Consider the following 27,042-nt stretch of genomic DNA (forward strand, 5'->3'; position numbering starts at 1 on the left):
TCAAATTCATCATTCCTAACTTCTTTTCTTCCTTGATCATCATCAAAAATGTAAATTCTTTTAGGTATCAAACTGATTCCTATACGTATTTCTTAAATACTCAGTAATGCCGTTTTCTTAACATCCTTCCTTTCTGCATTCTCCCAAGCTTCCTCACAGTGCCCTATAAAATTCTCACTGCATTATAAATATGCTTATCTGTATTCACAAACACTTTTTTATATGAAATCTTTATTTCCTCTAAGTTAACCACTACCAGGCTCTTAGAGGCTGCTGATTTTCTCTAATACCCACTACCTTAAGTTTGGATGTAGAATTATTGCTTGCAGCATCATTATTATAGATCATTTTACATTTTCTTTTGTCTGCCCTCTCCTATGTGATGATTCTAATTTTTTTAATTTGTATATTTTTGTTTGTAAGTATTTATGCAAAAATGCACTTTTTGGTTGCATCAATTTTTAATATATTAAAAGGTATTATTTTAGATATTTCATTCTATTTTTTTTTTTTTTTTACTACTTAGTATTATGTTTATAAGACTCCTTAGTGTGGTTCTGTGAGCATCTACTCTGCTACATCTTACAGTTGCATAATGCTCCATGAGGTGCATTTTCCAGATTATATCTATTTTCTATATTAGTGTTGGGTGTCCAGATTGCCTCCAACTGCCTGCCAAGTTAAATAAGCCTGCAGTAAACATTATTTTATAAATGCCCCCTTAAGGAAATTTATGAGACTTTCTTTGGGACATAAAGACCCAGGAATTGAATGGCTGAGTGATAGGGTATGAATATACTTAAAATGGCTAAATACTGCCAGATTGCCATATTATCTCTACTATAAGAAGGTTCTTATACCTGAACTTGCTACTTTTTGCAATGTTCGGTTTTCTTATTTTTGCAAATCTAAGAGACTCGACATGTTATCTCATTTTGTTTTTAGTTTGCATTTCACAGACTAGTAATAGTTTGAACTATTTTTTATGTTGTTAGAATTTGGGTTTCCTTCTTTTGAGTTATATCGTCATATCCTTTGCCCATTTTTTTGCAGGAGTTTTGTGATTTTTTTGTTGTTGTTGAATTAGATAAGTTTGCCATATATTTTAGATACTAATCTCTTGTAAATTTAGGATTTAAAAATATCTTCTACCATTTCATCATCTGGTGATTAATTTTTTCTTCACATCTTTTATCTTATAGAAATCTTCATTTTTGATGTAATCAAAGTATTTATTTTTTTCCTTTATGGTTTGTATTTTTGAAGTTTTGTGTAAAAAGTCCTTTCTAATTCCTAAATGTATATTTCTTACTATGTATAACTATATCTTACACATGTAGATTATTAATCCATATGAATTTCATCTTTTTATGTGGTATTAGGTAGAGGCCTAGTTTCACTCTTCTCTATGTGGAGAGCCAGTCTTCAACACCCTCTAAAATGGGATGCAATGATCCCTGCTTCATGGTATTTACATCTTTGCATAATCCCCTCCAATTAAGAGTTTGTTGTACCTAGTAACCTAGTCCTAACCAACAGAATATGGCAAAAGTTATGGGATGTCACTTCTAAGGTTAGATTACAAAAACACTGTAACTTCTCTCTCATTTGCTCTCTCTGGCTTTCTCTTCCATTCTGAGGGAAACTAACTGCCATGTTGTAAGTTTCCCCTGGGCAGAGCTACATGTTAAGGAGCTGATGTGTCTAGCCAACAGCCAGTGAGGACCTGAGGACTGTCAGCAGCTACGTAAATGAACTTGAAACTATGTCTTCTAAACCCTGCCAACAGCCATGTGAGTGAACTTGGAAGCAGATCCTCGCCCGGTGGAGTTTTGAAATAACTGTAGCCCTGACCACCACCTTATTTGCAGCATTATGAGAGATGCTGACTGAAAGAACTCAGCTAAGGTGTACTTGAACTTCTGACACTCAGAAACTGTGAGATAATAAATGGTTACTGTTTTAAGCTGCTAATGTCAGGACAATTTTTTATGCAGCAAGAGAGCCCAATACATGATCTGCTAAATTTAATCTATCTTTTCTCTATTGAATTGTATATAATCTAATCATTGATTAATTACACTCTTATTTATTAGTACAGCTTTGTCCTCTCTATTATGTATCCCAATATGTAATAGAGTCAATCATTCTCCTTTACCTTCTTCTTTTTTTTAAAAAAATTAACTTAGATCTTTTTTCTTCTGCATAATTTTGTGAGTAAACTCATTGAGTTTTTCAAATGCAGTTAGAATTTGATTGAGATTACATTCAATTTATTGATAAATCTGGAGAACTGGAAATTTTCTTTCACTATAATCTCATCCAAGAGGATGGAATGTCTCTTCACTTGTTCAGATCATTGTTTTTTATTATAATCTTTACAATCAAAAACTTTATCCATAGTAGTCTTGTATATTTAGATTATTCTTGTATTTTGTTATATTTTATAGTTAGTTATTACTAGCTTAGAGAAATGCTATTGCTTTTGGAAGTTAATTTTGTTATTCTGCAATCTCACTGACCTCTCTTCTAACAGTTGTCTGTTGGCTGTCAGAATAAGTTAAAATCAATACTTTGTCTGTTGATTCTGTCTTCTCCTTCAATTCTTATTCCAATTATTCATTGTTTTCTTCCTGTTTTTGTCAAATACCCTAAAACTTAATGACTTAATGACTACTGGCTGCCAGCTGAGATCTCAGCTGCTAGAGATCTATATGTGGCTTCTTCCATGGTAAGAGCTTCTCACAACATAGCAGGTGGATTCTAAGAGTAAACATCTCAAAAGCGGCTTTTACAATAGGCCAAATTGAAAGTTCTGAGGCCAGTTAAGAGCACACAATGTTCTATTGGACAAAGCAGTCCAACTTTCAAATTCAAGGAAGTAGGAAAATGAATTATACTTCTTGGTAGGAAAGTGACAAGATCACATTTCAGAGAGTTGTAGATAGAAATTATTCTTATAGATATCTATGGAAAATACAATGTGTACATTTTATAATAACATTGGACAGAATCTCCAGGTCAATTATAAAAAGTAGAGTTGATAGCATCAGTTTTTCTCATTCTGATCTTAATAAAAATAAATTGAAGTGCCTTATTAATAGTTATACATTTACTGTTTATTTTCAGTATTTAACTTTTAGCAAGTTATGAAAGTACCCATTTACTTTTAGTTTGTGGACAGTTTTTGAATTTTTAATAAGTATTGATTGAGAAAGTTGTATTACTCAGGATTCTCTAGAGGAACAAAACCAATAAGATACAGATAGAGAGATATAAACATAGATTTATAGGTATATATAAAAGAAACATATTATGGGAATTGGCTTATGCTGTTATGCAGGCCAAGAATTCCCAAGATATACCACCTACAACCTGGAGAATGAGGAAAGCCAGTAGTGTAATTCAGTCTGAGGCCACAGGCCTGAGAACTGGTAGGGTGAGGGTAGGATGGTATGGCGGGGGGTGGGGAGTGGGTGGGTCCTGGTATAAGTCCCTGAGTCTAAAAACCCAAGAACCAGAAACTACTATGTCTGAGAGCAAGAGAAGATGAATGTTCCAGCTCAAGCAGAAAGAGAGCAAATTTGTCCTTCTGTCTTTCTGTTCTTTTTGGACCCTCAAGGGATGAGATGATGCCCACTCATATGGGTGACATCAGATTTTCTTTGGTCAGTTTATGTGCGTAAATGCTAATCTCACAGGCACACTCAGAAATAATGTTTTACCAACTTTCTGGGCCTCCCTTTGCTCAGTCAAGTTGACACATAAAATTAACCATCGCAATAGTTTTATACTGTAGTTTGCTAATTTGGAGAATTATAGTGGTAATTTTTTTTTTATGTTGGACCAACTTTTATTCCTAGGAAAATTTTCAGTTAATCATATTACAGCATTTTCAAATATTGCTTTGCATTGAGTTAGCTAATATTTTATTTAGGAATTTTTACAAAAGCTTTTATTTTACTTACAAAAACTATACGTAATTAACGAGTACAACCTGGAAAGTTTGGAGATAAGTATACATCCAAGAAACCATTATAGCAGTTCATGCTATAAACATTTCCATCACCTACAAAAATTTCCTTCTGCTCTCTAATTTGTTATTATTATTATTGTTTTCTTGTGATTAGGAAGTGTAATGTAAGATCTACCATCTCAGCAAATTTTTAAGTACACAATATAGTATTGTTAACTACAGGCACAATGCTGTACAGTAGATCTTTAGGATTTATTTATCTTGTGTAACAGAAACTTTGTACCTTTTGACTAATACCTCCCTGTTTCTGCCTTCCCTCAGAACTTGGCAACTGCTATTTCATTTTCTACTTCTATGAGTTTGACTATTTTAGATGCATACGGTAAGTGTTAAAATGTAGTAGTCATCCTTCAGTGTCTGGCTTATTTCACTTAGCATAAGGTCCTCCAGGTTCATCTATGTTGTCATAAATAGCAAGATTTTTTATTTTTTAATGTTGAATAATATTCCTTTTATGTATATATACTACATTTAAAAAATTTATTCATCTGTCGATGGATATTTAGGTTGCTTTCATGTCTAAGCTATTGTGAATAATGCCGTATTTCCTCAAAATCTTGATTTCAGTTTCGTAGGAGATATATCTAGAAGTGGGATTACCTAATCATATCATGATTTTATTTTAAATTTTTGAAGAAACTCCATATTTTTTTTCATAATGACTGCACCAATTACCCCAACAGCTTACAAGCATTTACTTTGTCTTCATCCTTGCCAATACTTGCTACCTTTTTACTTTTGACAAAAGCCATCCTGACTGTTGTGAAGGAACATCTCACTGTGGATTTGATTTTCATTTCCCTGATGATTTATGATGTTGAAACCCAAAACTCTGCAAAAAACGGTTAGAACTAATAAATGAATTCAGAACAGTTGCAGGATACAAAATAAATGTCCATAAATCAGTTGCATTTCTATAGCTAACAATGAACAATCAAAAAAAGAAATTAAGAAAACAATTCCAAATACAATAACATGAAAAAATAACATTTAGAAATAAAGTTAACCAAGATGGTGAAAAACTCATACACTGCAAAATACAAAATATTGATGAAAGAAATTAAAGCAGACTCAAATAAGTGGAAAAACATCAATGTTCATGAATTTTAAGAATTAATACTGTAAAAATGTTTATACTGCCCAAAGTGATTTACAGACTCAATGCAGTCCTATCAAAATCCTTATGACATTTTTTAATAAATAAAAAAAAAACAATTCTACAATTTATGTGGAATCACAAAGGTCCCTGAATAGCCAAAACAATCTTGAAGAAGAAGAAAAAAACATAATAGTGGCTTAAAAACAGACATATATATCAATGGAACAGAGTAGAGAATCCAGAAGTAAACCCATACATAAACAGTCAACTGATTTTTGACAAGGATGCCAAGAATACACAATGGGGAGAGGATAGTCTCTTTAGAAAATGATGTTGGGAAAACTGCTTGTACACATACAAAACAAATTGAACCCTGCTCTCACACCACACACAAAAATCAGATCAAAATGGATTAAAGACTTAAATGTAAGACTAGAAACCATTAACTCCTAGAAAACATAGGGAAAAACTTTCTGGACATTGGCTTTGGCAATAGTTTCTTAGATATGATACAAATGCACAGGAAACAAAAAAGGCAAGAAGGGTGACATCAAACCAAAAACTTCTGCATAGCCAAGGAAATAATTTAAAAAAGAAAAGAAAAGAAAATATATACAATGGGAGAAGATATTTGAACACCATATATGATAAAGAGTTGCTATCCAAAGTATATAAGAAACCCCTACAACTCAACAGCAAAAAGCAAATAACTTGATTAAATAATGAGCAAAGAAAATGCATAGACAATTCTTCTGAGAAGACACACAAATTGCCAGCAAGAATATAGTTAAGAGAGGGGGAAAAAAAAATAAATAAAAGAGAGAGAGAAAGAAATGAGCTGAAAAATTAATGGCCAAAATCTTCCAAAATCTAGTGTAAAACATTCACTTGTGTACCCAAGAAGCTTGATATACCCCAACCAAGATACATATTCACAAACCAGTCAAAGGTATTTTATAAGTCATACTTTTGAAAGCCAAAGCTCAAGAGAAAATCTTGAAGTCATTCAGGGAAAAAACCAAATTGCATAAGGACAATTGATCATATAATTAACGGCTTACTTCTGATCTGGTACTATGGTGGCAGGAATGTATTCGAAGTGCTAGAAAAAAGATTGTCAAGCAAGAATTCCATATTAAATAACACTATCTTACAAAAATAAATGGAAAGTAACAACGTTTTTAAATAAAGAAAAATTAGAAGTATTTGTTACCAGTGGGCCTGCTCTGCCAAGTGTTTAATAAAAGCACTTTAACCTAAAGGGAAATTATATTATATGGCAACTTCAATCTATGCAAAGAAATGAAGAGCACTGGAAATGCTAAACGTGGTAAATACAAATGATAGTATATATTAACAAAGTATATATAAATTAATGGAGTGTGTATATATATATATACACACACATACACACTCTATTTAAGGCCAAAATTACAACACCATGGGTTTATAATATACCTATATCTAGACAAATAGATAAATGGACTGTCTATATGTCAACAATATTACTAAGGATTGATGGAGGAAATAAAATGGATATGCAATGTCATAAGGTTCCTATATTTTCTTTGATTTATTTCACGATTAACTCTATGTAGATTAGGAAAATTTAAAGAGCATTATTTTAATAATTAAATAAATCATTAAGAATGATTTGAAAAGGTATCACTAAAGAGCAAAGAAACTAAAATAGATACTAAAATTAAGGAAGACAGGAAATGAATAGAAAAAAAAGATGTGATAAATAGAAAATTCACAGCAAAATCGTAGATCTAAATAAACTCATATTCATAATTATATCATATGTAAATGGACCAAATCCTTTAATCTCAAGTCAGAGATTGAAGACAGAGTAAAAAAGCAAGAACAAATAATATTCTGTCTTTAAGAGATGCATTTAAGTAAAAAGACACAGATAGTAAAAAGACAAAAAGTTACATACAATGCCAATAGTGAGCATGAAAAAATTGGAGTGGCAATGTTATCAGGCAATACTTGCCTCAAGACAAGGTATCTTGTAGAATCAAGTGAGATACTTCTAATAATAAAAGTATCAAAACATCAGGAATACAGAAATTATAAGTGCGTATGCACCTGATAACTGTGTTAATCCATTTCTGCTGCTATAACAAAATACCCGAGACTGGGTAATTTATAAGAAATGGAAATTTATTTCTCACAGTATGGAGGCTGGGAAGTCTAAGAAGATCAAGACACCAGCAAGTTAGGTTGTCTGGTGAGAGCTGCTGTCTGCTTCCAAAATGATACTCTGGGTTGGTCCACTGTAGAGGGGAGGAACTCTATCCTCATATAGTGGGATATGAAAGGGTATGAGAAGGGTAAACACTGTGTGACTCCTCTTTTATAAGGGCCTTTATCCCGTTCACAAGGGGAGAAGCTCTCATACCTAATCATCCTTTAAAGGCCCCACTTCTTAATACCATCACATTGGCCATTAAATTTTGACAACTGAACTTTGCCAGGGACATTTTCAGATCATAAGCCAAAACTTCAACATAGGAGTACATGATCCAAATATTGACAGAATTAAAGTGATAATTACACAAATCCACAATCCTTGTAGGAGATTTTAAAACAAGTCTCTTGGTAATTAATAGTTCAACTAGGCACCAAATCAATATAGAGAGATTAGAATGAATTAGTCAACCATATTTAGCTGAATTATATTTATAGAATTCAACGACCAAGTGGAGAGTGTTATTTTAAATGCACATGGAATAGTTACTAAGATAGACCTCATGGCGGGCCACAAATATGTCTTAATAGACTTCAGAATCCTAAAATGTTACAGACTAGATTCTCTGACCACAACAGAATTAAATTATGGATAATCAATAACATATGTATATCTGAAATTAAGCATTTCATTTGTAAGCAACAACAACAAAAAAAAGTTTTACTAAGAATTAAAAAAAAAATTGAATAAAAGTGAAAATGCAACATATCCCAATTTAGAGACTGTAGCTTATCTTTGCTTAGGAGGAATATTTAGATACTGTGTTAGAAAACAACAAAGATACAAAGTCACAGATGAATGATTCCATCTTGTAAAGCTAAAAAGATGGAGAAAATTAAATTGAATAATGTAGAAAAAAGGAAATAATAAAGATAATAGCAGAAATTAATAAAACAGAAAACAGATGTCCAAAAGAGAAAAACCAGTAAAAGCAAAAGTTGAGTCTTTGAAATATTAATGAAATTGATAACATTGTAAACTGTATTAACAAACATTTTCTGGAAAGGGCCAATGTGATATATCTTAGCATACTGGCCATGAGATCTTTGTTACAAATACTCAACTCTGTTGACGTAACATAAAAGCAAGCACAGACTATTTGTAAATGAATGTGAACAGTTTTTTTTTCAATAAAACTTTGTTTATTGAGACAAATTTAAATTTCATCTAATTTTGGTGTATCATGTAATATTATTCTAATTTTGATGTCCCTCCCACCCCCAAATACTTAAAAGTATAAAAGCCATTCTTATCTTGCGGGTTATATGAAAACAGATAGCAAGACAGATTTGCCCAAAGATCTTTGTAATTTGCCACCCATTGTTAGAAAAATTGATACCCCAGTTAGAAAAATTGATCACAATAGAAAGAGATCCTTACGATCAATACTGGGAATGAAAGATGGGATGTTAATACCGACCTTAAAACTTTAAAAGAATAATAAGTAAATATTATTAAAAACTTTATATTAATATTTTGACAACTTAGTTGAACTGTAAAAAATCATTCAAAGATAAAAATTACAAAATTGACAGTAGAAGAAATAAAAATTCTGAATACCTCTAATATACTAAATCATTTTTATGCATAATTAAAAACTTTCCTGCAAATGATCTCAGACCCAGAGAGCTTCTCTGGTGAATTCTAAAAAAAAATTCAGAAAGAATAAACACCAATCCTACATAAATTATTTCAGAAAATAGAGAAATGAATACATTCAAACTCATTTTATTTTATGAGGACTATATTACTCTGATACCAAAACCAGACCAAGACATGTCAAGAAAAGAAAATTATAAATTAATATCCTTCATGAACAAGATACAAAAATTTTTAACAAAATATTTGTATATCAAATCCAGGAATATATAAAAATGATAATACATAAAAAAGGAATTTGACCAAATCAATATCCATTCAAAATACAAATCACATGCAAGTAGAAAATCAAAATGAATTTACTCAATCTGATAAAAGACATTGACAGAAATTCTGTGAGTAGTATTAATGGGGAAAGGCTGACTGTTTTTTGCCTGTGAGTGGGAGCAAGTCACGAATGTCAGGACTTCAATTGGAGGTCCTAGCAGTTTCAGTAAGTCAAAAATAAATAAGCATAAAGTATATAATTTCAAAAGAATAAATAGCTCATTCTTGCCATGTAACACTATTGTCACCACAGGACCTGTACAGAGTTCCCACCCAGAACTGTACCCAGAGTTCCCACCCTGGACTGCAGACTTCTCAGCCTCTAAAACTCTCACTGAGCCTCTCTAAAAGGATTACTTAGGGGCCATATGCAGGAGCCAAGGTCAGTCACTACAACCCAGGAGCAAGCAAAGCAAAGAATGAGCACATCTGGGGTCCTAGGCAGGAGCCAAGGGCAGCCCCCAGTGTCTGGGAGTAGGCAATGTAAAAAGTGAACATGTCCAGGGTTTGAGGTAGGAGCCAGGGACAACCTCCACTGCCCAGGAGCAGGCAAATCAAGGAATAAGCACTCCCACAGTCCTACACAGGAGCCAAGGGCACAACCTCCTTCCTGTGAACATGCTGAAAACACACTTCCACACAGTTGGCCAACCACAGCCATGAGTGCAGCAAACTCAGCTCATACCACAGTAGTAGCAACAACCACTGTGCAGGTGGCCTGCTAGACACTTGACTGCACTGACTCAAGGAGAGCCACCAGCGGAGACTGGAAAAAGAAGAGGACATCTTTTCCTCAAAGCCCACTTCAGAGTGATAGAAGAAGCAACTACTCCACCAGATGTCTAAACATCAATGTGGAGATAGTAGAAATACAAAAATCAGAAAATATGACACCATCAGAAGAATACAGACCCTATAGAATAGGAAACCATTGAAATGACTGAAAAGAAATTCCAAATGACAGTTTTAAGGAAACTCAATAAGAGAAGACTCAGTTAGACACATAGTGAAATGAGAAAAAATATCTAAGATATGAAGAAGGAAATTTACAGAGATATTAATACCTTAACAAAGAATGTAGTAGAACTCATGGAACTGAAAGACTCTTTCAACAAAATATAAAAAAAAGAACACAACTGATATCTTAAGCAACAGACTAGAGCAAGGAGAAGAAAAAAATTCAGATCTCAAAGATGGTCTTTTTGAAATAACATAGGCAGAAATAAAAAAGGAAAAGAGAATTTAAAAAAAATAAAGAAGATCTAAAAGAGCTAGCAGAAAATCATAAGCTCATAACATCTGAATCATGGTTATTGCAGAAGGGGAGGAGAAAGGAAAAGGCATTGAAAATCTATTCAACAAAATAATAACAGAAAACCTTCCAGGTCTACAGAAAGATATGGATCTTCAGATCCAGGAAGCTTAAAGTTCCCCAAACAAATTCAATCCAAAAAGACCCTCTCTGAGACACATTGTAGACAAACTGCCAAAGCTCAAAAACAGAAGGAGAATCTTAAAAGTAGCAAGAGAAATGCATCGAGTCACCTGAAAGGGAATCTCCATCTGACTAACAGCAGACTTCTGAACAGAAACCCAACAGGCCAGAAGAAAATGGGATGATATATTCAAAATACTAAAAGAAAAAAACTGCCAGCCAAGAATACTATACCCAGCAAGGCTATCCTTCAGAAATGAGGGAGAAATAGTGTATTTTCCAGAAAAATGAAAACTGTGGGATTTTCCCCACCATACAAGAATAAGGACTCAAGGGAGTCTTGCATCTTAAACCTGAAAAATGATAAACACTACCACAAATACACGAGAAAGAACAAAACACATCAGTAGAACAAAAGTGCAAATGAGGAAAAAAATGTATCTAAATCTTACCACCACAAAAACCAACAACATTAAAGACAAATAGTAAAAGAGAAAGAAAGGAACAAAAGTTATTTAAAACATCAAAATAAAATTGATAAAATATCAGGTTAAGACAATACCTTTCAATAACAACTCTAAATGTGAATGGATCAAATTCCCCACTCAAAAGACACAGACTGACTGGACTAAAAAGCTAGACCCAACTATATGCTGTCTTCAAGAGACTCATTTCACCTGTAAAGACACACGTGGAGTAATAGTGAAGGGGTGGAAAAAGATATACTATGCAAGTGGAAACCAAAAAGAGCAGGAGTAGCTATTCTTTTATCAGATAAAATAGACTTTAAACCAAAAACCATAAAAAGAGACAAAGAAACCCACTATGAGATGATAAAGAGATCTATCCAGCAAGAAGACATAACAGTCATGAATATATATGCATCCAACACTGGAGCACCCAGGTACATAAAGCAAACACTATTAGTTTTAAAGAAAGAGATAGATCCCAATATGATAGTAGTAGGGCTCATGAACACCCCTCTGTCAGGACTGGGTAGACCATCTAGGCAAAAAGTCAACAAAGAAACACAGGATTTAAACTATACTTTAGACCAACTGGAACTGGCAGATATCTACAGAACATTTCACTCAACAACTACAGAATATACATATTCTTATCAGCATATAGAACATTCTCCAGGATAGACCACATGTTAGGTCAGAAATCAAGTCTCAACAAATTTTAAAAAATTGAAATCATTTCAATTATCTTTTCAGACCACAATGGATTGAAACTAGAAATCAATAACAAGCAAAACTCAGGAGCTATATAAACACATGAAAACTTGAATGACCTATTCTTTCCAAATGATCTAGGGGTCCAAAAAGAAATTAAACAGGAAATCGAAACATTTCTTGAAACTAACAAAAATAAAGACACATCAACCAAAACCTGTGGGATACTGCAAAAGCAGTACTGAAAGGGAAATTTATTGCAATAAATGCTTACATCAAAAGAATAAAAATATTTCAAATAAGCAATCTAATGGTACAACTCAAAGAACTAGAAAAACAAAAATAATCCAATACCATGACTAGTAGACAGAAGGAAATGACTAAAATTAGAGCAGAACTAAAAGATGTAGAGAGCCCCAAAATGATTCAAAAGAACAGTGAAGCAAAAAGTTGGTTTTTTGAGAAGATAAACAAAATAGACAAGCCATTAGCTACACTAACTAAAAAAAGAAGGAAAAAAAACCCCAAAAGAAAAATTAGAAATGTACAAAGAAACATTACAACTGATACTACAGAAATACAAAGAATCATTAGAGACTACTATAAACAACTATACACCAACAAATTTGAAATCCTGGAGGAAATGGATACATTTTTGGACACATATGGACTACTAAGTTTGAACCAAAGGAAAATAGAAAACTTGAACAGACTAATAATAAACAATTAGATTGAAGCAGTAATCAGCGGTCTCATGATAAAGAAAATCCCAGGACCAGATGGCTTTACTGCTGAATTCTATCAGACTTTTATAGAGGAATTAGTATAAATTCTTTCAAAATAACCCCAGATTTTGAAACATGGGCAATTTTCTCAAACTCATTCTATGAGGCCAGCATAACCTTCATACTAGAACCAGACAAAGATACAACAACAAAAAAATGGAAACTACAAGTCAATATCTCTGATGAACATAGATGCAAAAATCCTCAACAAAATATTAGCAATCAGAATAGAGCAACACAAATTATACTCCATGATCAAGTGAGATTCACCCCAGGGATGAAAGGGTGGTTCAACATATGCAATAAATGTGATACTCCACATCAACAAAATCAAGGACAAAAACCATATGATTATCTCAATAGACACAGAAAAAACATTCACCAGAATTCAACATCCCTTCATGATAAAGACTCTCAGCAATTTAAATGTAGAAGGAAAGAATCTCAACACAATAAAAACCATATATGACAAACTGACAGAAATATCCTGAATGCAGAAAAGCTGAAAGCTTTTTCTATAAGAATGGAAACAAGGATGTCCACTCTTACCAGTCCTATTTAACATAGTATTGGAAGTATTAGCCAGAGCAGTCAGGGAAGAGAAAGAAATAAAGGGCACCCAGATTAGAAAAGACAAAGTCAAACTGTCCCTGTTTGCAGATGACATAATGCTATATGTAGCAAAACCAAATGACTCTGCCATAAAACTTAGAGCCGAAAAGCAATTTCAGTAATGTTGCAGGATATAAAATCAATATGCAAAAATCAGTAGCTTTTTTATACTTCAACAATAAACTAGCAGAAAAAAAATCAAGAAAGCAAGCCCATTTACAGCAGCCACCAGAAAAATAAAATACCTAGGAATCAATTTAACCAAGGAAGTGAAAGATTTCTACAATGAGAATGACCAATTGCTATTGAAAGAAATTAAAGAGGAAAAAATAGATGTAAAGATATTCCATGCTCTTGGTTTGGAAGAATTGATATTGTGAAAATGTCCATAGCCAAAGCAATCCTGAGCAAAAAAAAAAAACAAACAAAATAAAAAAAGCAAAGCTGGAAGCATTATACTTCCTGACTTCAAATTATACTACAAAGCTATAGTAAACAAAACAGCATGGTACTGACACAAAAACAGACACTTAGACCAATGGAACAGAATAGAGAACGCAGAAATGAACCCACATACTTACAGCCAACTGATTTTTGACAAAGGCAACAGGAGCACACATTGGGGAAAGGACAGCCTCTTCAATAAATGATGCTGAGAAAACTGGGCATCCATATGTAGAAGAATGAAACTAGATCTGTACCTCTCACCATATACTAAATAAACTGAAAATTGATTAAAGACATATATAAGACCTGAAACTATGAAACTACTGAAAGAAAACAGAGAGAAAACACTTCAGGAAGTAGGACTGGGCAAAGACTATGAAGCACAGACAACAAAAGAAAAACATAAACAAATGGGATTATATCAAACTAGAAACCTTCTGCACAACAAAGGAAACAGTTAACAGAGTGAAAAGGAAACCTACAGAATGGGAGAAAATAGTCACAAACTATACATCTGATAGGGATTAATATCCAGAATATACAAGGAACTCAAACAACTTAACAGTAAAAAAAAAAGTAACACAATTTAAAAATGGGCAAAGGAGCTGAATAGGCATTTTTCAAAGGAAAATATACAAATGGCCAATAGACACATGAAAAAATTCTCAACATCACTAAGTAACAGGGAAATGCAAATCAAAACTGCACTGAAATATCTCATGCCAGTTAGACTGGCTAATATCAAAAAGACAGAGAATAATCCATGCTGGTGAGGATGTGGAGAAAGGGAGCCCTCCCAAACAATTGGTGGGACTATAAATTAGCACAGCTGTTATGGAAAACCATATGGAGATTCCTCAAACAACTACAGTGTTCCTGAGTGCAAGAAGACTGAGATGTACCTCACGGAGAAAATACATATATTACAGACACTTCCTTCAGGCATGAATTATAGTTCTATTGGCTTACCTATATTAAGTAAATTGCCTTTGAAAAGAAACACACACACACGAAGATCATGTATTGATTGGTTAATGAAAATGTTGTGGCTTGAGACTCAAAGGAAACTAACCCAGTGTTTCACCTAGGACAATGATTCAGTACTCACTAGTTTAGTGTTTGGGATGACTTTATAGAACATAACTACTAGGGATAACAAAAATTGACTGTGTTTACATGTGTGTATAAAATAATACATATATATTATATATACATCTATATATATATATACATAGAAGGTTGATTGAAATGTAGTTGTGAAAACAGCAAATCACAATCAATCCTTTCTTTTATTTCTAGTAGAAATAACACAAAATTTCATCAATGTAGTTCATATATTTGCACGTATATGGATAATTATGAAGAAAAGCATGGACAGCTATCCAAGTATGTTAATATCATTTGCCCTTAGAAGTGTGAATACAGTAGATAAGAGGTGATTGTCTCCTTTTAAAAAAATATTTATTTTTGCAATTTTTCCTAACATATATCACTTTTTCTATGAGTGTAAAATTTATAAAAATAACTTATTTGCCCAAGGTCAGAAAACTAATAAATAAAAGCAATATTACCATTTTCTATCAATCATTAATTTATATCTCCTAGTCCAGGGTTCTTTTCACTATGCCATATTGTCATTAACATTAATACTTGTATGGATTATATCAACAAACAAAAATTGCTATGTTTTGATAGTAGATGTGCCTACATAGAAGAATTTTGGAATTTGGAAGTAAGATTATATTTTCATTTATTTATTTTTCCTCTTTAAAGTTAAATATAAAATAACAGTAACAGTAGACTGGGAGAATTTGAGGGTAATAGAGGCATCGCTGTATAGATTTTGAAAAATATTCTGTTCTTTATATATAATACTCTGGACTAATCAGGATAATAATTTACAGTGACTACCTCCTATTGAATGCTTGTTGAGTACTTTTTAGGTCAGCCACTTGACATGTATAATTCCATAATACTTCAGATATTAATTTAAGCTTCATTTCTCCTTTAATTTTCTTTATCAAATCATGAAGAAGGCCTACTCCTGTTTAGTGCCTCAGAGGAGATATGAAGAAGGGCAGAAGGTGGAAATAGTCTACACACCTGACTGATTTTTATGTTCTATAAGCCAAAGCCTTGAGGAAGATTTAGATAATTTTTAGGCTAAGTCAAGCGGTTTGTGTTGTGTCATGCCAGATACTGTTAATTATCCTCAATATCTCTTTTCTCCTTCTTCCATAATAATAGTTCTGCTTTTAGTTCTAAACATTTCTGCCCAGAAAAATAACTTCATTTCTTATGCTTCTTTGAGAACCACATTTGGGCATGTGAACAAAATCTGTCTAAGGTAAAGTAAATAGAGTACCATCTACCAGATTTGAGCACTTTCCTTCAAAGTAGGACTGTGTGTACTCTTTGCCTGCAGTTTTTCTAAGCCTTCAGAAAATGACTGCACAGTGTATCTATGAGGATGGGACCTGGGCAGCCTCACAACAGATTCCTGTACCCAATGAGTATTAAAGAAACACTGTAAACTCTGTTTGCCTTATGTATTACATAATTTGGGGAACGGTTGGTCACTTTTTTTAAAACCGCTCTATTTATTGTAGAAACCCCAGTGTAAGACCTGAGTGCCAAGCATATTCCTTGCAGCCCTCATTTTGTAGCAGCAACCATACCTCCTAATTTTAACAAGGGTCAATCACTCCCACTAGTATGACATTTCCTTTCTTTGACTACTGATCTACCAGAATAAGGGTCCTAAACTGGTAGCAGTCATGGATTTTTATTTTTTCTTGTAAGGTGGACTCCTACTGGATCTTCTGGTGGAAGTATCATTCCTCTGGGATCTAGGACTTCAAGTATTAAAGAGTCCAAATATGAGACAGAATTTACATTGTAAAAATGTCCATATTACCCAAAGTGATCTACAGATTCAATGCAATCCCCATCAAAATTCCAATAAAATTTTTCTCAGAAACAGAAAAAACTCTCTGGACATTTATGTGGAATAACAAAAGATCACAAACAGTCAAAGAAATCTTGAGCAAAAAAAAAAAAAAAAGCTGGAGGCATAACACTACCTGACTTTAAATTATACTACAGAGCTATAATAACCAAAACAGCATGGTACTGGCATAAAAATAGACACACAGATCAATGGAATAGAATAGAGAACTCAGAAATCAACCCATACACCTACAGCCATCTGATCTTTGACAAAGGCACCAAGTCTACACACTGGGGAGAAGACTGCCTCTTCAGCAAATGGTGCTGGGAAAACTGTATATTCATATGTAGGAGAATGAAACTAGATCCGTACCTCTCACCATATACCAAAATTGACTCAAAATGGATTAAAGAATTAAATATACATCCTGAAACAATAAAACACCTTAAGAAAAACATAGGGGAAACACTCCAGAAAGTAGAAGTGAGTACAGACTTCAGGAATATGGCCCCCAAAGGACAGATGACCAAAGGAAAAATAAACAAATGGGGTTATATAAAACTAAAAACCTTCTGCACAGCAAAAGAAACAATCAACAGAGTGAAAAGACAACCAACAGACTGGGAGAAAATATTTGCAAAATATACATCTGACAAAGGATTAACATCCAGAATATACAAGGAACTCAAACAACTTTACAGCAAAAAACCAAATAATCCAATTAAGAAATGGGCAAAGGAGCTGAATAGGCATTTCTCAAAGGAAGATACACAATTGCCAACAGACACATGAAAAAATGGTCAGCATCACTCCGCATCCAGGAAATGCAAATCAAAACCAATTTGAGATACCATCGCACTCCTGTTAGGATGGTTAATATCCAAAAGACTAAGAATGTTAAATGCTGACAAGGTTGCAGAGAAAAAGAAACTCTCATACTGTTGGCGGGACTGCAAAATGGTGCAGTCTTTATAGAAAATGGTATGGAGGTTCCTTAAACCATTACAGATAGATCTACCACATGGCCCAGCTATTCTACTGCTGGGAATATACTAAGAGGAATGGAAATCATCATGCCAAAGGGATACCTGTACCCCCATGTTTATTGCAGCACTATTTACAATAGCCAAGAGTTGGAACCAGCCTAAATGTCCATCATCCGAAGAGTGGATAAGGAAACTGTGGTATATCTATGCAATAGAATACTACTTTGCTATAGAAAAGAATGAAGTACCACCATTCACAACAACATGGATGGACTTAGAGAAAATTATATTAAGTGAAACCAGTCAGGCACAGAAAGAGAAATACCACGTGGTCTCACTTATTTGTGGGAGCTAAAAATAAATAAATAAATAAATATACAAACAAATAAAGGGTGGTGGGGGCGGGAGAAGATACAACAATCACAACAATTCCTTGAACTTGTTAAGAGAAGTGAACAGATATGGTGTAGTGGGGGTGGGGGATAAGAGAGAGGGAGGGGGCAAAGAGGAACGAGTAAAGGGACATGAAAATCAACCACAATGCATACTGGAAAAAAAATTGCAAAAAAAAACAAAAAAGAGTCCAAATATGAGAGGATAGAAAGCATACATTCCAAGTGGGTTGCTGGGCTTAAAGATGAGGAAGAAGGGTAAGGTCACTCCTAATTCCTCCTCTTGGTTCATTGACCCATCCATTTTATGTAATGGGAATAAAGCATTATATAGTGGCCATTGGCTTATGCATTCTAAGGGATATTGCCTTATTATTACAGGGTGTTATCTCCAAGCTAATTTCTCACCTACAATTGAGTCCATTTCATTCTTCCTGGCTGGCTGCTACAAAATGGTGTGGTATTTGGTATGTAGTTCCTCCAGATGTCATTTTCCCTGACCACCTAATCAAGGAATGAGACCCTGCCCATAGATCTATGTAAATCTTTATCATGTGCTAACTTTTCCTTCACAAAAAAGTACCTGAGAGGAGGATTTTGGGTCGATGGTGTAGTAGGAAGAACCAGGAATCTGGCTTCCCAACTAAATAACAATTGCACTGGTAGAATCTATCTAATGTAACTGTTTCAGAACTCTGGAGTCTATTAAAGGCTTGCAACTTTCAGGGGAAGGCTTGAATAGTAGATTGCAGTTAACTTCAGTCAATTTCAGTTCTTAGCACAATGGAAGCTACCTATTCCTTACTCCCAACACCATGGCAGGCAGCATAAACACGTTATTGGGGATGTTTGCACACAGCTGTAAAATTTGGGAAATGAGGGGAAAAATAGGCAGGTCTACAATAATAGTTGGAGACTTCAATAATGTATAGAACAACCACACAGAAAATAAATATGGAAATAGAGGACTTAGCACAGTAAACCAAGTAGATCTAACAGACACATGTAGAATACTCTACCCAAGAAAAACAGAGTACACATTCTTCTCAAATGTACGTGGAACATTTTCCAAGATAAGCCATAGTTTGTGCCACAGACTAAGCCATGATAGATTTAAAAACAAATATCATACAAAGTATTTGTTATGAGTACAACAGGATGAACTAAGAAATCAATGAGAAAAAAACTGGAAAATTTACAAGTTTGTGGAAATTAAGCAACACACTCTTAACCAATGAAACAAAGACAAAATGACCAGTGAAAATAGAAAATACTGAGAAATGAATGAAAACCTAAACACAACATACCAAAACTTATGGGATACAGCAAAAGAAGGGCTAAGGGGAATTTTACAGCAATAAATTATTACATTAAAAAACGTAAAAAATCTCAAATCAACAGCCTAACTTTACAACTTAAAGAACAACAGCAAAAAAGAACAAACTAAGCCCAAAGCTAGTGGCGGGAAGAAAATATAAAAATTAGAGCATAGATAAATAAAATAGAAAAACAATAGACAAAATCAATAAACCGAAAGTTGGTATTTCAAAAACAGCAACAAAATTGACAAACTTTTACCTAAGAGGACTATGAAAAAAATAAAGGAGAGCCAAATCACTAAAATCAGAAATAAAAATGGGGACATTACTGCTGATTCTACAGAAATAAAAAGGATTATAAGAGTGCACTATGAACAACTGTATGCCAACAGTTTGTATAAGCTAGATAAAGTGATCAAATTTATAGGAACTCAAACCCGACCAAACCTAAACTACAAAGAAATAGAAAATCTAAACAGACTAAAAACTAGTAAGGAGATTGCATCAACAAACAAAAATCTCTTAATAAAGAATAGCCTGATGCTTTCATTGGTGAGTTCTACCAAACATTTAAAGAACAACCAACTCCAATCCTTCTCAAACTTTTTCAAAAAATTGAAAAGGAGGGAACACTTCCTAACTCATTGTATGAGGCCAGCATCAACCTGATACCAAAGGCAGACAAGGAAACTACATAAAAGAAAGTTACAGACCAATATCCCTTGTGAACATTGATGCGAAAAACCTCAGCAAAACATTAGCAAGCCAAATTTAGCATAATATTGAAAGTATTACCCACTGTGGGATTTTTCATGGAATGGAAGGGTAGTTGAACACATGAATATCGATTAATATAATACACCACATTAGCAGACTGAAGAAAAAACACATAGTCATATCAATTGGTACAGAAAAAGCATCTGATCAAATTCAACACACTTTCAAGATAAAAACACTCAATAAATGAAGAAAAGAAGAAAACTACTTCAGGATAATAAAAACAATTATATGAAAAACTCACAGCAAATATTATTCCAAACTGAAAGCTTTTTCTCTAAGCTTGGGAACAAGGCAAGGATGCCCACTTTTACCAGTTCTATTCAACATGGTACTAGAAGTTCTAGCTAGAACAATTAGGCAAGAAAAATTTTAAAAAGGAATCCAAACTGTAGAGAAAGAAGTAAAATTACCTCTGTTCATGGATGGTGTAATCTTATATATAGAAAACCCTAAAATTCCACAAAAAAACTATTAGAACTAATACATGAATTCAGCAATGTGGTAGAACACAAGGTCAACATACAAAAATCAGTTGCATTTCTACACAATTATGATGAATAATCCAAAAAGGAAATTAAAAAAAAAATTCATTTACTATAGCATCAAAAAGAATAAAATATTTGAGAATTAACAAAGTGTATGAAAGTCCTATCCAATAAAAGCTACAAAAATTTGCTGAAAATATTAAAGACGACATAAATGGAAACATATCTCATGTTTATGGGTTGGAATACTAAATATTATTCAGATGGCATTAGTATCCAAAGTGATGCACAGAATCTATACAATCCCTATTAAAATCCCATTGAAACTCCCCCCCGCCCCAGACCTGAAGGGAGATGCCAGCTCCCTGTGACATGCCCATCCAAGATGTGAGTTGAGCCCACGAGACCCAAGCTGTGGCACGGTCTTCCCCTCCACCCCCTGGACCCAGAGGGAGATGCCAGCTCATGGTGGCATGCCCTTCCCAGAGGTGAATCACATGGCTTGTTCTATGGCCACAGATTCTGGAATAGGGCTCAAGTTGGTATAATAGCCACTACCACACCTACTCTCAAGCAAGGACCACACATCACCACAGTAGCGGTCAAGTCCACTCTACAAGTAACCTATGGTTCACTCAACTACACTGATAGAAGAAGAATCGCCAGTAAAGCATATAGGGGAAGAAATCTTGATCCTTATAGCCAACCTCAGTGTGATAGAAGAAGCAAACCCTCTACCTAATGACCAAACATCAATGAAAAAATACTACAACTGCAAATAAACAAGAAGATATGACACCACTGAAGGAATACGGTAATGCTCAAATTTCAGACTCTGTGAAACAGGGAATCCTTGAAATGTCTGAAAGAGAATTCAGAGCAATAATCTTAAGAAAACTAGAAGAAATAAAAGAAGACTCAATTAGAGAACACAAGGAAACAAGAAAAAATATTGAGAATATGAAGGAAGAAACCTACAAAGAGACTAACACCTTTAAAAAGAGTGTAGCAGAATGTGTAGAAATGAAATATTCACTCAATGAAATAAAAAACACAACAGAGAGCTTGAGCAGCAGGGTAGAGCAAACAGAAGCAAGAATTTCAGATCTCGAAGATGGTCTTTTCAAAATAACCCAGGCAGACAAAAAAAGTAAAAAAGAATTAAAAATAATGAGGAAAATCTAAGAGAGATAGGTGACAACCTCAAGCGATCTAACATCCAAATTGTGGGTATTCCAGAAGGGGAAGAGAAAGGGAAAGGTATTGCAAATCTATTCAAGGAAATAGTAACAGAAAACTTCCCAAGTGTAGAGAGAGATAGAGACCTTCAGATCCAAGAAGCTCAAAGCTCCCCAAACAGATTCAATCCAAAAAGATTCCCCCCCCCAAGATACATTATAGTTAAATTTGCAAGGCTCAAAGACAAAGAGAGAATTCTAAAAGCAGCAAGAGAAAAGCTTCAAGTCACCTATAGGGGAACCCCCCATCAGAATAACAGCAGACTTCTCAACTGAAGCCCTACAGGCCAGAAGAAAGTGAAATGATATATTCAAAATACTAAAAGAAAAAAATCACCAGCCAAGAATTCTACCCAGCAAGGCTCTCCTTCAGAAATGCAGGAGAAATAGTGCATTTCTCAGACAAACAAAAGTTGTGGGAGTTCACCACCACATGACCATCACTGCAAGAAATTCTCAAAGGAGTCCGTCCTTCATCTGGAATCTGAATAATGACCACTATCAAAAATACATGAGAAAGAGCAAAACCCACCATTAAAACAAAGCTGCCAATGAGAAAGAGAAAGTAGCTAAATCATGCCATATAAATCTCCTACTTACATTGAAGAAGAGAAATAAATGGGGAAGTAATGATCAAAAAATATTTAAATCATGTAAAGAAAAAGCAATTAAATGACAGGAGTTAAAGAATACTTGTCAATAACTACCCTAAATGTGAATGGATTAAACTCCCCATTAAAAACACACAGACTGACTGACTGGATTAAAAAGCTAGACCCAAGTATATGCTGTCTTCATGAGACCCCTCTCACCTGTAGAGACACACACAGACTAAAAGTGAAAGGATGGAAAAGATTTACCATGCTAATGGAAACCAAAACGAGTGGGAGTAGCTATTCTTACATCAGACAAAATAGTCTTTAAACCAAAAAACATAAAGAGAGAGAAAGAAGGCCACTATATAATGATTAAAGGATCTATCCAGCTGGAAGACATAAGAATCATAAATATATATGCACCCAATACTGCAGCACCCAGATATATAAAGCAAATATTCTTAGACCTAAAGAAAGAAATAGGCCCTAATATATTAATAGTGGGTGACCTGAACACCGTTCTGTCAGCATGGGACAGAGCTTCCAGGCAAAAAAACAACAAAGAGACACAGGATTAATCTACACCTCAAACCAACTGGACCTGGCAGATATATAAAGAACATTTCACCCAACAACTAAAGAATATACTTTCTTCTCATTAGCTCATGGAACATTCTCTAAGATAGATCACATATCAGGTCACAAATCTAGTCTCAGCAAATTTTAAAAAGTTGAAATCATTCCAACTATCTTTTCAGACAACAATGAACTAAAACTGGAAACTAATAATAAGCGAAATTCTGGAAACTATGCAAATACATGGAAACAAAACAATAGGCCCCTGAACAACCTATGGGTTCAAGAAGAAATTAAATAGGAAATCAAAAATTTCTGGAAACTAATGAAAAGAAGACACATCATACCAAAACTTGTGGGACACTGTAAAAGCAGTACTAAGAGGCAAATTTATTGCGATAGATGCTTACATCAAAAGAACAAAAAAGACAGGCTGACCCCATGGTGTACTAGGGAGAGTGCGGCGCTGGGAGCGCAGCAGTGCTCCCACCGTGGGTTCGGATCCTATATAAGAATGGCCAGTGTACTCACTGGCTGATCGCGGTGCAGCCGGTCACAAAAAGACAAAAAAAAAAAAAAAAAAAAAAAAAAAAGAACAAAAAGACTTCTAGTAAATGACCTATCACAATGCCTCAAAGAACTCGAAAAGCAACGGTAATCCAAACCTAAAACTAGTAGATGGAAAGAAATAATTAAGATCAGAGCAGAACTAAATGAAATAGAGACCCAGAAATCAATAGAAAAGATCAACAAAAAAAAGTTGTTTTGAGAAAATAAATAGACAAACCATTAGCTAGGTTAACAAAAAAAGAAGAGAGAAGATCCAAATAATATCAGGTCCAGAAATCAGTTATAAAAAGTGAGACATAACAACCGACACCACAAAAATACAAAGAACCATTAGAGAATATTACAAACAACTGTGTGACAACAAATATGAAAATCTGGATGATATGGATAAGTTTCTAGACACATACAAACTACTCAGACTGCACCAAGAAGAGATAGAAAACCTGAACAGACCAATAACAAGCAACAAGATTGAAGTGGTAATCAGCAATCTTCCAACAAATAAAAGTCCAGGTCCAGATTGCTTTACAGCTGAATTCTATCAAACTTTTAAAGAGGAGTTAATACCAATTCTCCTCAAACTATTCCAAACAATCGAAGCAGAAGCTACTCTCCCAAATTAATTCTACAAGGCCAACATAACTGTAACACCAAAACCACATAAAGACATAACCAAAAAAGAAAGTTAAAGGCCAATAACCTTCATGAACATAGATGCAAAAATCCTCAACAAAAAATTAGCAATCAGAATACGGCAACACATTATAAAAATTATACACCGTGATCAAGTGGGATTCATCCCAGGGATGCAAGGATGGTTCAACATATTAAAGTCAATAAATGTGATACATAACATTAACAAATACAAGGACAAATACCATATGGTTATCTCAATAGATGCTGAAAAAGCATTTGACAAAATTCAACATCCCTTCATGATAAAGACTCTTAACAAATTAGATATAGAAAGAAAGTATCTCAACACAATAAAAGGTATCTATGACAAACCCACGGCCAGTATCATTCTGAATGGGGAAAAACTGAGGGCCTTTTCTTTAAGAACAGGAACAAGACAAGGATGCCTACTCTTACCACTTCTATTTAACATAGTGCTGGAAGTACGAGTCAGAGTGATCAGGCAAGAGGAAGAAATAAACGAAATCCAGATTGGAAAAGATGAAGTCAGACTGTCTCTATTTGCAGATGACATGATACTATATATAGAAAAACCTAAAGACTCTATCAATAAACTCCTAGAGCTTGTTAATAACTTCAGTAACATTGCTGGATACAAAATAAGTGCCCCCAAATCAGTTGCATTTATATACTCAAATAATGAACTAACAGAAATAGAAATCAAGAAAGTAAGCCCATTTACAGTTGTCACACACACAAAAAAATACGTGGGGATCAGTTTAACCAAGGAGGTAAAAAATCTCCACAATGAGAATTACAAACCACTATTGAAAGAAATTAAAGAAGACACAAAAAGATGGAAAGATACTCCATGCTCTTGGATTGGAAGAATTAACATTGTGAAATGCCTATACTACCCAAAGTGATCTACAGAGCCAATGCAATCACCATCAAAATACCAATGACATTCTTCCAGAAATGGAAAAAAAACAATTTTAACTTTCATATGGAACAGCAAAGACTTCGAATAGCCAAAGCAATCCTGAACAAAAAAAATAAAGCTGGTGGCATAACACTTCCTGACTTCACATTATACTACAAAGCTATTGTAATCAAAACAGCATGTTACTAGCATAAAAATAGACACTCAGACCAGTGGAGCAGAGTTGAGAACCTAGAAATCGCCCATCAGGCTTACAGCCATGTGATATTGGACAAAGGCAACAAAAATCCACATTGGGGAAAAGACTGCCTCTTCACCAAGTGGAGCTGGCAAAATTGGATATCCATATGCAGAAGAATGAAACTAGATATGCACCTCTCATCATATACTAAAATCAGCTCAAAATGGATTAAAGACTTAAGTATAACACCTGAAACTGTAAAATTACTAAGGGAAAACATAGGTGAAACACTTCAGGAATTAGGTCTGGGCACAGACTTCATGAACATGAGCTCAAAAGCACAAGCAGCAAAAGAAAAAAGAAACAAATGGGACTACATCAAACTAAAAAGCTTCTGCACAGCAAAGGAAACAATCAACAGAGTGAAATAACAACCTACAGAGTGGGAGAAAATTTTTGCTAACTATGCATCTGACAAGGGACTAATATCCATAACATACAAGGAACTCTAGTAATTACACAATAAAAAAACAAATAACCCAATTAAAAAATGGGCAAAGGAGCTGAATAGACATTTTTCAAAGGAAGATATGCAAATGGCCAATACAAAGGTACATGGAAAAATGCTCAACATCACTAGTCATCAGGGAAATGCAAATTAAAAGTACATTGCGATATCATCTCACCCCAGTTAGACTGGCTATAATCAAAAATGTGGTGAATAACAAATGCTGGTGAGGGTGTGGAGAGAAGGGATGCTCCTGCACTGTTTGTGGGACTGTAAATTAGTACAACCACAATGGAAAACAGTACGGAGGTTCCTGAAACAACTACAGATAGATCTTCCATATGATCCAGGAATCCCACTTATGGGTATATACCCAGTGGAATGGGGAATGGAAGTCATCATGTCAAAAGGATATCTGCACTCCCATGTTCATTGCAGCTCTGTTTACAATAGCCAAGACATGGAACCAACCTAAATGTCCATCAATGGGTGATTGGATAAGTATGGTATACATACATCATGGAATACTACTCTGCCATAAAAAGGAATGAAATTCTCCCATTTGCAACAACATGGATGAGCTTGGAGAAACTTATGCTGAGTGAAATAAGCAAAGCACAGAGGGATAAATACTTCATGTCCTCACTCATAAGTGGGACTTAAGCGAGACAGAAGGAAGGAAAGACCACAGTAGTACATTGGACTTGCAATTCCTTGGGTTACAAAGTGGAGTGGGGGAGAAAGGAGAATGGGGAGGGAGTTGGAGGATAATTGGGTGGGGGACATGGGGTACAAACACAATTTTTGGTAAGGTGCATGCTGCCAGTGTGGGTTTGGCCTTCACATCTTGGGCACAAGAGGTGAAAGCCAGATTTGTATCTCAGTAATATTCATAGCCCCCCCCTCCAAAATCCCACCGACATTTTTGGCAGAAATAGAAAATCCATCAGAAAATTCATATGGAATGTCAGGTGATCCCAAATAGCCAAAACAATCTTGAAAAAGAACAATGTTGCTGGACTCACACTTCCTGATTTCAAAACTTACTACAAAGTTATGGTAATCAAAACAGTGTGGTACTGACATAAAGACAGACATATAAACCAA

Source organism: Cynocephalus volans, chromosome 1, assembly GCF_027409185.1.
Source record: "Cynocephalus volans isolate mCynVol1 chromosome 1, mCynVol1.pri, whole genome shotgun sequence".
In the NCBI taxonomy this organism is placed as follows: domain Eukaryota; kingdom Metazoa; phylum Chordata; class Mammalia; order Dermoptera; family Cynocephalidae; genus Cynocephalus; species Cynocephalus volans.